Raw genomic sequence first — 5438 nt, forward strand, 5'->3', positions numbered from 1 at the left:
CAGTTGGTGGTCTCACTCCTTTTCCAACCTCCCCATTACTTCGCCCCTCACAAGTGGCCCCATGCAAGACCGCCAGCATGACAATCCTCTCTCCCAAATCCTTGTACTTCTTGTGCCTCTCCTACCCAAATCCCCTCCTACCACCTCGCATCACGCATCACGCACCCGCTACCCCCCCCCCCCCCCCCATTTCTAATATATATCTTCCTGGCTCAAAACCTAAATGACGACTATGTAGACCTTCATTCTTGACAAAGCTCATTGAATCTTGAGAGCAAACACTTATATCCTAGCCTATCGAGGTTCATTCGGTGTATAAACCTTGTTAGAGATCGTATATTAATTCAATATATAACTTTAGCTAAATAATGGTTCACCTTAATTTTGTGCTAGCATAGTGTAGTATGCGCATGTTACTAGTAGCTTGAAAATTTGGAGTATTTCCTCAAAGAACATACTAGCTTTAGACTTTAGTACCTCTGAGGCAATTTAGTGTTATTTGTACGTTTAGAGCTGACAAAATTGATATTCTTTTTTTATCTTACAATGGCAATCTACTAGTGGGAAGCAACTGCAACACACCACATCTATCATGGACAGAAAGACTACGAATCGCACTTGAATCTGCGCAAGGTATGTACTTGAAGGCAGAGCACACTTCTTTGTGTTGTCAGTGTTTGGTGTTTCAACTTTAAACAAACTTGAGCAGAAACTGGTGTGTTAATTTGTAGGGCTGGAGTACCTACACAAGGGTTGCAATCCACCCCTCATCCACAGAGATGTTAAGGCCACCAATATTTTGTTGAACGCGAGACTCGAGGCTAGGATCGCTGACTTTGGCTTGTCCAGGGCCTTTGACGACAGCAATGACACCCACGTGTCCACAAACACGCTCGTCGGTACCCCGGGATACGTAGATCCAGAGTACCAGGCGACGATGCAGCCAACAACCAAGAGTGATGTGTACAGCTTCATAGTCGTACTACTGGAGCTAGTCACGGGGAAGGCGGCCATCCTGCGAGAGCCGGTACCCATGAGTATCATCCAGTGGGCACAAGAGCGGTTGGCACAGGGCAACATCGAGGATGTGGTGGATTCACAAATGCTTGGAGATTACGATGTCAACAGTGTGTGGAAGGTTGCAGACATTGCACTCAAGTGCACCTCACAGATGTCGACACGTCGACCCACCATGACCGATGTGGTGATGCAACTACAAGAGTGCATTGAGCTCGAGAAGGCTCATGGTGGAGGTGACATCGCAAGCCATAGATTTTACTCTGGCAGCAGCAGTGAGAACCCGAACTTGAGATATGATGCTTACACCACTAATCAATCTACTAATGTGATCCAAAACAACAATACATTTGAGATGGAGCATTATTTGAAGAGAGTGCCGACAATGGCTACTGGTCCTTCTGCACGTTGAAGACTTCTATGTATCATTGACAGGCTTGTCTAAAGGCAAGTGTTAATTATGCAGTTTATGTTTCTTTATATCTCTAAGATTTTTGAATTGCTTGCTTTCACCTAAGTGAGTTGGAGTGTAAACATGCTTGTACATTTTTAGAATTCTAAATAATACTCGAGAATCAGTGTGTTGCAATTATGCCCTTGATGCAATACCAAAATATTTTATTTTTTCCATTAGCTTCACGATTTCTACCCTGAATAATATTCTGGGAATTGGTTAACTTTTTTGTGATTCACCTTGGGAAAGAAAACTTGAATGTATATGAGTATTATTCTAAAAGTATCTTTGGTGGGAAAATGTATGCGAATTCATGATTGAGTTTCCTGGTCATTGATATTGATATATCAAGGTGATATTCTCGAAATCCAATAATTGAACCGGGGTTGGATAGAGCCACTTATGAGATACCGCAAGAGTGTTATCTTATCATCTCATTTGTACCGGCTCAGATTCTCTAACTTGCTTATAGCAAGTCAGAGGCAGCCCAGCGCACGCCAGATGCCGCTCGTTCTCGATCGGTCGGCTGCTTCTTTCGATCCCTCACTCAGCCTAAAATAAGCAGCCCAGCCCAGATTTCATAGCCCACCTAAAGGCCTACTTCAACAGAGTGGAGGGAAAACAAAACTTCAGGCGGGAGCACGAGAGGATTTTGGCGGGGAAACGTATGCTGCGCTGCTCTGTCGCGCGCTGTCTCAGCTTTGGGCGATCGCTGCGGCAACTCCAAGGAAATCAGCTGGCCGATCAAGGAAAACTTCTGGCGATCGATTCCAGCCATTGTTCCTCCTCCTCCTTCCAGATTATAGGTAGCAACCACAAATCTCCCCTCTTTGTCTTGTATTTTCTTCACAAATTGGAAATTTTCTTACTTGTATTTGTTCATGATTCCTGCAGTAATTATTGAGTTCATGTCTTCAAATTAAGAGATAATGGCTTCTTGTAGCTGTTTTCAGTTTAAGATCATATTTGAAGCATTCAAATCTGAATATAGAAGATCCATGGCTGCATGTAGTAGAGCATTGGATGAAGATAATACATATGCTGTTACAATTGTGAGGGCTAATGGTGTTTTGAGTTCCGAACTAGAGTGCATAGTTGTCGGTGATCCTTTGGAGCAAACGGCTTCTTGTAGCTGTTTTCAGTTTAAAAGGACCGGAGTATTGTGTGCGCATGCTTTAAAAGTTCTTGACTTGATGAATATCAAGTTATTGCCAAACCATTATCTTTTAGGCTGCGTTCGGTTCACAGGGAATTGAAGAGGTTTGGCAGGGATTGAGGGGGGGTTTAGATCTCCTACAAGTCAAATCCTCCCCAAATCCCCTCCAATCCCTGTGGGAAGAGGTGTAACCGAACAAAGCCTTAAAGAGATGGACCCGAGAAGCAAAATCTGGAACTATACAAGATACCAAAGGAAGGGATATAATTGAAGATCCAAAATTGGATGCTATGTTGCGGTACAAGTTTGTTTCTCACAAATTTCATGATTTTGCAAGTGAAGCCGCAAGCGATCCGGAATGTATCTTGTTGGTGGACAATGCATTGGACATCCTTGCCAAGCAAGTACGGGAAAAACTGAGGATATCTAGAAGTATTTTGAGTGAATCCTCTAATGTGCAGCCTAATGTTCAACAAGATGAGGGTTTGCTTAGTTCTGCACGTCTCAAGAAAAAAGAGGTTCAACCGAAAAGTTCAAAGAGACATAAACCTTGGATCGAGAAGACACGCAAGTACAAAAAGAAAGACCCAAAGGAATCTAGCGTATGTTGCTGAAAATTCTTGCAATTTAGTGTACTTATTTATTACTACATCATATATAAATTTGTTGGGTTTCTTTGTGCAGCAGCAAGAGAAAGAGAATCAAGTTGGTGGAGAAACTCAAGCAACAACTGAAAATGCCAATAATGCCAGCAATGCATTCAGGAGCTACACAGACTTGCTAATGGTACTTTAAATGTTGTTGTATCTTCTCTAAACTACTATTCTATTCCAACGTTTCATTTTGATCCTCTTTCTTTGTAGGGTTCTAATGGAATTGATGATATGGATTTTGGAGATCTTCTTTAGGTTCCTATTTCATGACAAGAATAAGATAGTTCATCTTCTTCTTTTGGCCTGAATATGTTCAGGTTGAAGAAATTTGTGAAAAACACTGCAAAATGGTGCTCTTTTGTGTAGAACCTGCAGCTCTAGTACTATATTTTGTTGGAGGTTATTATGGTTATTTGTATCATGACTAATGTTTGTATTCTGGTTGATTTTGGTTGAATTCTGGTTGAAAACGGAGTATTTTTACAGGTTTTTATCCAGTCTGAATATGTTCTGTTCTATTCTGCTATTTACATTCAGTTAACTGTCCATAGATGCACTTGTCGCTGCAGCTGGGCTGTTTGCTTCCGAATGGGCCTCCCTTGTCGCTTATGTGGGCTGGCCTGGCTGAACTGTGTTGTGTGAGGGAAGGAAACATGAAACAGAGCAGGGGGGACACGATGGAAAAGAAACGGCATCCAGCTGCCTCAAGGCTGCCTCTGACTTGCTATAAGCAAGTTAGAGAATCTGAGCCGCATTTGTACATATCATAGGCATTATGTCTATATCCTTTCACCCGAGATCGTGGCATGTACTCATGATGGGAACTACGTACTTAGGGTTTGTCAATCTTTACTCCATTACTAGGTAATTATAAATGTGTTTTTCAGGCCTACTAAAAAGCAATGCTATGAGATGTAAATTGAGCAAGATGAGCTTTTCCCCTCCACCGGCGGATAGGTATCTCTGCGCCCCTTGAGTGGTCGATTTTCGGAAGTGCATGGACATGCTTATGATTAAAGAGTTAATCATATTTCAGTGATTTCCATGCAAGTATCAAGAAGGAGATCAACCAGTAAACAAGGATGACTACATTGCCACTCTAAATTTTCATGTGGAAAAATTATTGCATATAATAAGATTCATCCGATATAATATTTATATATATGATAATAAATATGAAATGCTAGGGTCCGCTATCCATTATTGATTGGGAAAGTGTTTTCGGACGTGTTGTCGATCTTTTTCGGTTCGGATGAGAAGGAGCTGTGCAGGCTGGCCCATTGGATGAGCTAATCATTTGTTGCCATTGGGGTGAGTAGTTTACCGAGTCAAAGAATTAAGGAAGAATTTGATATTGTTCTTCATTCCGGCTTAGTAGTTCGGTGCATCTATGTATTTTTGCCTTAGTTGCTGCGTGGTCACATGTGCATGCCCTCCAAGCTTGCGACCAACCTCACAGCAAATGTATGCATTGCATACACAAATCACAACGCATTGGATCATGCTCGACGAACTGGACTATGTAGTCATACAATGATTCATCGAGGCTCTGATTACACCGGCGTGATGGATGGATGCTGGATTTATAAGCATGAGAGTGGTTTTTCAGCCCCCGGGTGCCCCCTACACCCTCTATGAACAGTAAATTTAGAAAAAATCAAAAAATAATTCCAAAAACAATTCTGAAACTTTGCAACATCAAATATGATCAAACCTTATAGGTTCTTGCAAGTTTCATGCAAAAAAAAACATTCGAGGAGCTTTACAATAGAAAAAGATTTCAGTGCTTGAAGTTTTGAGCACTTTTAGCGCACTGAAATCTGAAACTCGTGCATACACCTTCCTCTACATGATATTTTTGTTATGAAAACTTGCAAGAACCTACATAGTTTGATCATATTTGATGTCGCAAAGTTTACGATCTTTTTGATTGTTTTCTATTTTTTTTTATTTTACTGTTGATAGAGGGTGTAGGGGCACCCGGGAGTTATCACACCTTTCTCTTATAAGCATAGATTGTGGTCTCCCGGGGAAGGTGAGCTACGCGGACAATGCCACCAGTTCGCCTACGCCACTGACGCCAGCTTCATCGACGCCCCTTGTAGCAGCGACGCTCGGCTTTGTCCAGCGGCAACCTCGGGAGGGGGGGGGGTCCCAC

The 5438-nt window shown here is 42.1% G+C and overlaps 2 pseudogenes; one reads left to right on the forward strand and one right to left on the reverse strand.

The window, feature by feature from the left end:
- The window catches only part of LOC123183771 (putative leucine-rich repeat receptor-like protein kinase At2g19210), a 24296-nt pseudogene extending 20761 nt beyond the window's left edge, over nucleotides 1-3535 (forward strand).
- The window catches only part of LOC123043653 (probable LRR receptor-like serine/threonine-protein kinase At4g29180), a 139528-nt pseudogene that overhangs the window by 26922 nt on the left and 107168 nt on the right, over nucleotides 1-5438 (reverse strand).

The sequence above is a fragment of the Triticum aestivum genome, chromosome 1A (assembly GCF_018294505.1).
Source record: "Triticum aestivum cultivar Chinese Spring chromosome 1A, IWGSC CS RefSeq v2.1, whole genome shotgun sequence".
NCBI lineage: Eukaryota > Viridiplantae > Streptophyta > Magnoliopsida > Poales > Poaceae > Triticum > Triticum aestivum.